This window comes from Somniosus microcephalus, unplaced genomic scaffold, assembly GCF_052327205.1.
Source record: "Somniosus microcephalus isolate GS21.2 unplaced genomic scaffold, FLI_Smic_1.0 scaffold1477, whole genome shotgun sequence".
Lineage (NCBI taxonomy): Eukaryota > Metazoa > Chordata > Chondrichthyes > Squaliformes > Somniosidae > Somniosus > Somniosus microcephalus.
This window is the reverse complement of record NW_028226664.1, coordinates 10,001-20,000: the sequence shown is the minus strand read 5'-3', so window position 1 is coordinate 20,000 and position 10,000 is coordinate 10,001.

The following is a 10,000-nucleotide window of genomic DNA, read 5'->3' as shown; positions in this document are numbered from 1 at the left end:
GGGTGAACTGCGACTGAACGGGGTGGCGGGGCCGCACAGACCAGTAGCGGGCTTGTGTAGCTGCCTCTTGGCCCGGCCGAGGTACAGCCGTTGGCTGGAGACCGCTTTCCGACTGCTGAGCCGGTGCCGCGGGGACCCACCTTGACGCGCCGGCTGTCCGAGCAAGCCAGGGGCAAGGGGCATCCAGTGGTACCAGAAGGGAGTCGGTCCGACACCGGGAAGTCGGGTGCCCGTCGCTCCGAATCGAGCCCGGGGTTTTCGTGCGTGTAACAGGGCGGGCGTTTGGACCCGGTTGTCCGGGAGCGGGTCCGCAACGGCGGGAGATTGCCTGGGTTTGGCCGGCCGGCAGTCGAACGCCTTTCGCTCCGGACTCCCGTGTCCGATTTCGGTCAGGGAGGGCTCGTTGGAAAGCCCCGGCGCTGGCGCACACTATATTATCGGCCTGGACCCCGGCAAGTTCGGGAAAGTGTCGCAGTCCCGTAGCGGCTGCCGCCCCGTCGGTCAGCGGCAGCTTATCGGGGATAACTTCGGGACGGAAAGTCCGATCCGGTTGGGGTGAACTGCGACTGAACGGGGTGGGGGGGCCGCACAGACCAGTAGCGGGCTTGTGCAGCTGCCGCTTGGCCCGGCCGAGGTACGGCCGTTGGCTGGAGACCGCTTTCCGACTGCTGAGCCGGAGCCGCGGGGGCCCACCTTGACGCGCCGGCTGTACTAGCAAGCCAGGGGCAAGGGGCATCCAGTGGTACCGGAACGGAGTCGGTCCGACACCGGGAAGCCGGGTGACCGTCGCTCCGAATCGAGCCCGGTGTTTTCGTGCGTGTAACAGGGCGGGCGTTTGGACCCGGTTGTCCGGGAGCGGGTCCGCAACGGCGGGAGGTTGCCTGTGTTTGGCCGGCCGGCAGTCGAACGCCTTTGGCTCCGGACTCCCGTGTCCGATTTCGGTCAGGGAGGGCTCGTTGGAAAGCCCCGGCGCTGGCGCACACTATATTATCGGCCTGGACCCCGGCAAGTTCGGGAAAGTGTCGCAGTCCCGTAGCGGCTGCCGCCCCGTCGGTCAGCGGCAGCTTATCGGGGATAACTTCGGGACGGAAAGTCCGATCCGGTTGGGGTGAACTGCTACTGAACGGGGTGGGGGGGCCGCACAGACCAGTAGCGGGCTTGTGCAGCTGCCGCTTGGCCCGGCCGAGGTACAGCCGTTGGCTGGAGACCGCTTTCCGACTGCTGAGCCGGAGCCGCGGGGGCCCACCTTGACGCGCCGGCTGTCCTAGCAAGCCAGGGGCAAGGGGCATCCAGTGGTACCGGAACGGAGTCGGTCCGACACCGGGAAGCCGGGTGCCCGTCGCTCCGAATCGAGCCCGGTGTTTTCGTGCGTGTAACAGGGCGGGCGTTTGGACCCGGTTGTCCGGGAGCGGGTCCGCAACGGCGGGAGGTTGCCTGAGTTTGGCCGGCCGGCAGTCGAACGCCTTTGGCTCCGGACTCCCGTGTCCGATTTCGGTCAGGGAGGGCTCATTGGAAAGCCCCGGCGCTGGCGCACACTATATTATCGGACTGGATCCCGGCAAGTTCGGGAAAGTGTCGGCGACCCGTACCGGCTGCCGCCCCGTCGGTCAGCGGCAGCTTATCGGGGATAACTTCGGGAAGGAAAGTCCGATCCGGTCGGGGTCAACTGCCACTGAACGGGGTGGCGGGGCCGCACAGACCAGTAGCGGGCTTGTGTAGCTGCCCCTTTCCCCGGCCGAGGTACAGCCGTTGGCTGGAGACCGCTTTCCGACTGCTGAGCCGGAGCCGCGGGGGCCCACCTTGACGCGCCGGCTGTCCTAGCAAGCCAGGGGCAAGGGGCATCCAAGGGTACCGGAACGGAGTCGGTCCGACACCGGGAAGCCGGGTGCCCGTCGCTCCGAATCGAGCCCGGTGTTTTCGTGCGTGTAACGAGGCGGGCGTTTGGACCCGGTTGTCCTGGAGCGGGTCCGCAACGGCGGGGGATTGCCTGTGTTTGGCCGGCCGGCAGTCGAACGCCTATCGCTCTGGACTCCCGTGTCCGATTTCGGTCAGGGAGGGCTCGTTGGAAAGCCCCGGCGCTGGCGCACACTATATTATCGGCCTGGACCCCGGCAAGTTCGGCAAAGTGTCGCCATCCCGCAGCGGCTGACGGGCCGCCGGTGAGCGGCAGCTTATCGGGCATAACTTCGGGAGGGAAAGTCCGATCCGGTCCGGATCAACGGCAGCCGAACGGGGTGGCGGGCCCGCACAGACCAGTGCCTGGCTTGTGTAGCTGCCCCTTTCCCCGGCCGAGGTACAGCCGTTGGCTGGAGACCACTTTCCGACCACTGAGACGGCGGGGCGGGGGGCGGCCTGCACGCGCCGGCTGCCAGAGCAAGCCAGGGGCAAGGGGCATCCAACGGTATCTGAACGGAGTCGGTCCGACACCGGGAAGCCGGGTGCCCGTCGCTCCGAATCGAGCCTGGGGTGTACGTGTGTTTAACAAGGCGGGCGTTTGGACCCGGTTGCCCGGCACCAGTCGAACGCCTGTCGCTCCCGACTCCCGTGTCCGATTTCGTTCGGGGATGGCTCGTTGGAAAGCCCCGGCTCCGGCGCACACTATATTGCCGAAGTGGCCCCGGGCGAGTTCGGGAAAGTGTCGCCGTCCCGCAGCGGCTGACGGGCCGTCGGTCAGCGGCAGCTTATCGGGGATAACTTCGGGAAGGAAAGTCCGATCCGGTCGGGGACAACGGCAGCTGAACGGGGTGGCGGGGCCGCACAGAGCAGTGCCTCGCTTGTGTAGCTGCCTCTTTCCGCGGCCGAGGTACAGCCGTTGGCTGGAGACCGCTTTCCGACCACTGAGACGGCGGGGCAGGGGGCGGCCTGCACGCGCCGGCTGCCAGAGCAAGCCAGGGGCAAGGGGCATCCAGCGGTATCTGAACGGAGTCGGTCCGACACCGAGAAGCCGGGTGCCCGTCGCTCCGAAGCGAGACCGGGGTTTTTCGTGTGTAACGTGGCGGGCCTTTGGACCCGGTTGGCCGGGCGGCAGTGGAACACACACAGACACTCGCATACACTGAGAGAGACAGAGAGAAGATAGAGATACACAGAGTGAGAAAGACAAAGTCAACTCAGTAACTGAAATGTGAAAACTGACAACTGGGAAACCAAAAGTCAGAGTGGCAAATGATGAACCAAGGTGGCAAATGATTAACTGAAAACTTGTCATTCACATTTGGGACGGAATTCAGGATGGGAATGTATTCGGCCGCCTTACCGGGGCTTGGGGGTGCTGCTTTCCCGCTTGTGGAACCGAGTTGGGGTCGTCAAATGGCCTGGTGCATTGTTTGAAACACTGGTTAATGAGTTGTCAAGGTCGGAAATCATAGAACATAAGAGCAGCTCATTAACTGAAATTTTGAACATCGACAACTGGTTAACCAAAAGCCAGAGCGACAAATGATTAACCAAGGAGGCAACTCATTAACTGAATTTCGAACATCGACAACTGGGTAACCAAAAGACACAGGGACAAATGAGTAACCAAAGGGCCAACTCATTAACTGAAATTTCAAAGAGGCAACTCATTAACTGAAATTTTGAACATCGACAACTGGATAACCAAAAGCCAGAGCGACAAATGATTAACCAAGGAGGCAACTCATTAACTGAATTTCGAACATCGACAACTGGGTAACCAAAAGACACAGGGACAAATGAGTAACCAAAGGGCCAACTCATTAACTGAAATTTCAAAGAGGCAACTCATTAACTGAAATTTTGAACATCGACAACTGGTTAACCAAAAGCCAGAGCGACAAATGATTAACCAAGGAGGCAACTCATAAACTGAATTTCGAACATCGACAACTGGTTAACCAAAAGCCAGAGCGACAAATGATTAACCAAGGAGGCAACTCATTAACTGAATTTCGAACATCGACAACTGGGTAACCAAAAGACACAGGGACAAATGAGTAACCAAAGGGCCAACTCATTAACTGAAATTTCAAAGAGGCAACTCATTAACTGAAATTTTGAACATCGACAACTGGTTAACCAAAAGCCAGAGCGACAAATGATTAACCAAGGAGGCAACTCATTAACTGAATTTCGAACATCGACAACTGGGTAACCAAAAGACACAGGGACAAATGAGTAACCAAAGGGCCAACTCATTAACTGAAATTTCAAAGAGGCAACTCATTAACTGTAATTTTGAACATCGACAACTGGTTAACCAAAAGCCAGAGCGACAAATGATTAACCAAGGAGGCAACTCAGTAACTGAATTTCGAACATCGACAACTGGGTAACCAAGAGTCAGGGCGACAAATGATTAACCAAGGAGGCAACTCATTAACTGAATTTCGAACATCGACAACTGGGTAACCAAAAGACACAGGGACAAATGAGTAACCAAAGGGCCAACTCATTAACTGAAATTTCAAAGAGGCTACTCATTAACTGAAATTTGAACATCGACAACTGGGTAACCAAATGTCAGAGCGACAAATGAGTAACCAAGCAGGCAACTGATTAACTGAAAACTTGTCATTCACATTTGGGACGGAATTCACGATGGGAATGTATTCGGCCCCCTTACCGGGCCTTGGGGTGCTGCTTTCCCGCTTGTGGAACCGAGTTGGGGTCGTCAAATGGCCTGGTGCATTGTTTGAAACACTGGTTAATGAGTTGTCAAGGTCGGAAATCATAGAACATAAGAGCAGCTCATTAACTGAAATTTTGAACATCGACAACTGGTTAACCAAAAGCCAGAGCGACAAATGATTAACCAAGGAGGCAACTCATTAACTGAATTTCGAACATCGACAACTGGGTAACCAAAAGACACAGGGACAAATGAGTCACCAAAGGGCCAACTCATTAACTGAAATTTCAAAGAGGCAACTCATTAACTGTAATTTTGAACATCGACAACTGGTTAACCAAAAGCCAGAGCGACAAATGATTAACCAAGGAGGCAACTCATTAACTGAATTTCGAACATCGACAACTGGTTAACCAAATGTCAGAGCGACAAATGATTAACCAAGGAGGCAACTCAGTAACTGAATTTCGAACATCGACAACTGGGTAACCAAGAGTCAGAGCGACAAATGATTAACCAAGGAGGCAACTCATTAACTGAATTTCGAACATCGACAACTGGGTAACCAAAAGACACAGGGACAAATGAGTAACCAAAGGGCCAACTCATTAACTGAAATTTCAAAGAGGCTACTCATTAACTGAAATTTGAACATCGACAACTGGTTAACCAAATGTCAGAGCGACAAATGAGTAACCAAGCAGGCAACTGATTAACTGAAAACTTGTCATTCACATTTGGGACGGAATTCACGATGGGAATGTATTCGGCCCCCTTACCGGGCCTTGGGGTGCTGCTTTCCCGCTTGTGGAACCGAGTTGGGGTCGTCAAATGGCCTGGTGCATTGTTTGAAACACTGGTTAATGAGTTGTCAAGGTCGGAAATCATAGAACATAAGAGCAGCTCATTAACTGAAATTTTGAACATCGACAACTGGTTAACCAAAAGCCAGAGCGACAAATGATTAACCAAGGAGGCAACTCATTAACTGAATTTCGAACATCGACAACTGGTTAACCAAAAGACACAGGGACAAATGAGTCACCAAAGGGCCAACTCATTAACTGAAATTTCAAAGAGGCAACTCAATAACTGAAATTTTGAACATCGACAACTGGTTAACCAAAAGCCAGAGCGACAAATGATTAACCAAGGAGGCAACTCATTAACTGAATTTCGAACATCGACAACTGGGTAACCAAAAGACACAGGGACAAATGAGTAACCAAAGGGCCAACTCATTAACTGAAATTTCAAAGAGGCTACTCATTAACTGAAATTTGAACATCGACAACTGGGTAACCAAATGTCAGAGCGACAAATGAGTAACCAAGCAGGCAACTGATTAACTGAAAACTTGTCATTCACATTTGGGACGGAATTCACGATGGGAATGTATTCGGCCCCCTTACCGGGCCTTGGGGTGCTGCTTTCCCGCTTGTGGAACCGAGTTGGGGTCGTCAAATGGCCTGGTGCATTGTTTGAAACACTGGTTAATGAGTTGTCAAGGTAGGAAATCATAGAACATAAGAGCAGCTCATTAACTGAAATTTTGAACATCGACAACTGGTTAACCAAGAGTCAGAGCGACAAATGATTAACCAAGGAGGCAACTCATTAACTGAATTTCGAACATCGACAACTGGTTAACCAAAAGACACAGGGACAAATGAGTAACCAAAGGGCCAACTCATTAACTGAAATTTCAAAGAGGCAACTCATTAACTGTAATTTTGAACATCGACAACTGGCTTAACCAAAAGCCAGAGCGACAAATGAGTAACCAAGGAGGCAACTCATTAACTGAATTTCGAACATCGACAACTGGTTAACCAAAAGACACAGGGACAAATGAGTAACCAAAGGGCCAACTCATTAACTGAAATTTCAAAGAGGCAACTCATTAACTGAATTTCGAACATCGACAACTGGTTAACCAAATGTCAGAGCGACAAATGATTAACCAAGCAGGCAACTGATTAACTGAAATTTTAAAATTGACAACTGGATAACCAAAAGTGGGAACTCATGCTTCGGACGGGCTTACATACGGCAGGCTGACGCCCGGCAGAGGCCCGGGCTTCGCCTCCCTTGCGTAAGCGACCGTCTCCGAATCGATTAAAGGCGTAAAATCGGAGTTCAGAGCGGGAAAATTTTTTCCCGAAAACGGCCGGAAAAAAAAAAATGTCTCCTTTTCCGCCGAGCAGGGTGGCATTCGAACGGGCACGGGAAGCCGCGTCTAACGGTGTAAAAACGGCTTGGCTCCGACGCGGGAGTGCGGAGATATGGCCGTTCAAAGTTGTACTGGAAGTCCGGAAGGAGAAAAATTTGACTGCCTGTAGCCGAAAAAAGTTCCAGCGGTCGGTCACAAAAGTCAAATCCGTCCCGCTGATTTGACACTTGTCATTTCTGGCAGGGGGGATTGGCGGGGTACCTGGAGAATGGTAGGAGGTGGTTTTTCGAGACTTTATCTGTTTTCCAGATTACTGTCTAGGGCCTCCAGGTCTGCAGAGACCGACCCGGGCTGCCGTCCAACCGACTTTTAACCCTTTTTGGGTGGAAATTTATTTCCATTTTTAACCAATTTTCGGGTTTTTGGTCGGGCTTAAAAACGGCAGCCTGACGCCCGGCAGAGGCCGGGGCTTCGGCTCCCTTGCGTAAGGGACCGTATACGAAACGATTAAAGCCGAAAAATCCGAGTTCAGAGCGGGAATTTTTTTTCCCGAAATCGGCCGAAAAATAAAAAAATTCTCCTTTTCCGCCGAGCAGGGCGGCATTCGAACGGGCACGGGAAGCCGCGTCTAACGGTGTAAAAACGGCTTGGCTCCGACGCGGGAGTGCGGAGATATGGCCGTTCAAAGTTGTACTGGAAGTCCGGAAGGAGAAAAATTTGACTGCCTGTAGCCGAAAAAAGTTCCAGCGGTCGGTCACAAAAGTCAAATCCGTCCCGCTGATTTGACACTTGTCATTTCTGGCAGGGGGGATTGGCGGGGTACCTGGAGAATGGTAGGAGGTGGTTTCTCGAGACTTTGTCTGTTTTCCAGATTACTGTCTAGGGCCTCCAGGTCTGCAGAGACCGACCAGGGCTGCCGTCCAACCGACTTTTAACCCTTTTTGGGTGGAAATTTATTTCCATTTTTAACCAATTTTCGGGTTTTTGGTCGGGCTTAAAAAACGGCAGCCTGACGCCTGGCAGAGGCCGGGGCTTCGGCTCCCCTTGCGTAAGGGACCGTATTCGACCCGATTAAGCCCCGAAAATGGATCCAAATGTCGGCCGACCAAGTAAGCTTGCTGGGGAGAGAGACTAAGTGCCGGGCTGGGCACCTCATTAACCAGTGAAAAGTTTTGGCTGCTGGAGAGACTAAGTCCCAGCCTGGGCACATCATTAACCATAAATGAAAAAGGCGAGGCCGAGTCTGGTGCATGGCTAACTGATTAACCAAATTGGCAAGGCCCGGGCTGAAAGTGAATGAGCGACCCGTGGCCAGGGGGCTGGAATGCGGGAGAGAATCCAACCCCCAAAATATGGAAGTCCGATGAGAAAATATTCGGCCGCCTTTTGCGGGCCTCGGGTGTTGCTTCCCGGCCTGGGAAAGTGAGTTGCTCCCGCCGAATTGACATGTGCATTTAACGATTTCGAGACATGATTAACCAAAACGCGGAAGTCCGATGAGAAAATATTAGGGCCCTTCAAGCGGGCCTCCGGTGATGCTTTCCGGCTTGGGAAAGTGAATTGCTCCCGCCGAATTGACATGTGCATTTAACGATTTCGAGACATGATTAACCAAAACGCGGAAGTCCGATGAGAAAATATTCGGCCGCCTTTTGCGGGCCTCGGGTGTTGCTTCCCGGCCTGGGAAAGTGATTTGCTACCGCCAAATTGACATGTGTCATTTCTGGCAAGTGTCTCAGGACATAGTTAATGAGTTGCAGTTTGGGAAATCATTAACCTCGTCGGAAGTCCCGATGAAGAAAAAAAAAAGTGCCATTTGCGGGGATTTGGGTGCTCCTGGTCGGATAGAGGTGGCCGTTTGACCCGCTGATTTGACACTTGTCATTTCTGGCAGGGGGGGTTGGCGGGGTGCCCGGAGATTTTCGGGAACACGATTTTCAGAACAAAATTCACTCAGCGGGAGCACTTTGAAAATGCCCGAAAAGTGTTACTTTGCTAAAAGGCTCATTTTATCAATATAGAGACCTTTCAAAGAGTATTGGAAAGTCATATTAAAGTGGTTTTGTGGCTTTTATGACTTAATGACAAAAAACTCTAAGTGTGAATCTGAAATCGTAGACAGACAGCAGAAACATATAAATAATTCCAGCGTCTAAGTTTCATTTGCTGTCTGTCACACAGGTGCCTCTGAACCGGTCAGGGCCTGTGACCCCACTGAGCTTGTGTTTTGTGGCTTATGCACACGCAGTGTTTGCACCAAGTTCCCCTGTGTTGTGCGCTCAGTGGGCCCGTCCAAGACAGCAGAAACAAGATGTACATGCCAGCGTCTTTAAAGTTTCATTTGTTGTCTTGTCACACAGGTGCCTCTGAACCGGTCAGGGCCTGTGACCCCACTGAGTTGTTTACTGGGGCTAATGCACAAGCAGTGTTTTGTCAGAGAGTTCCACTGTGTTGTGCGCTCAGTGGGTCCGTCTAAAATGACAAGACAGCAGAAACATTCCAGCGAGTTTCATTTGTTGTCTTGTCACACAGGTGCCTCTGAACGGGTCAGGGCCTGTGACCCCCGCTGAGTTGTTTACTGGGGCTAACGCACAAGCAGTGTTTGTCAGAGAGTTCCACTGTGTTGTGCGCTCAGTGGGTCCGTCTAAAATGACAAGACAGCAGAAACATTCCAGCGAGTTCCATTTGTTGTCTTGTCACACAGGTGCCTCTGAGCGGGTCAGGGCCTGTGACCCCATTGAGCTTTGTGAGCAACGTATGCACACGCAGTGTTTGCAACGAGATTCCCTGTGTTGTGCGCTCAGTGGGCCCGTACGACCGATTTGGTGACTCGCGTCCGTAGTGGGAGTCCCCGGGCCGGCCCAGTATAGAGAGAGGCTGGTGTTCAGGCTATTTCGGGGTTTCCTCTCGTTTCTGTCGCTGGTGACAAGACGGGCATGCACACGGCGAGTCAGAGAGAGAGGGTGTCGGCGCAGCTCCCGGTGTTTTCTTCCTTGGCCGCGCCCTTCTCTTTGTCCTTGAAACTCTTTCGCGTGAGTCCGAGACGTCCTGTGATTCTCAGTGGTCCTATTCAAGCAGCGGAGCGGGTGTCTGCCTCTTGTGCACGAAATCTTGTGTGCTCAGTGCGTCCCGTTCTGCTAGCTGAACACGCTATTTCTCTGGCAAATTTGAGCAAAGAAACGCGCACGCAGACAGACACACGCACGCGTGGTGTAGGTTGTTGTTGTGTGAGTGGT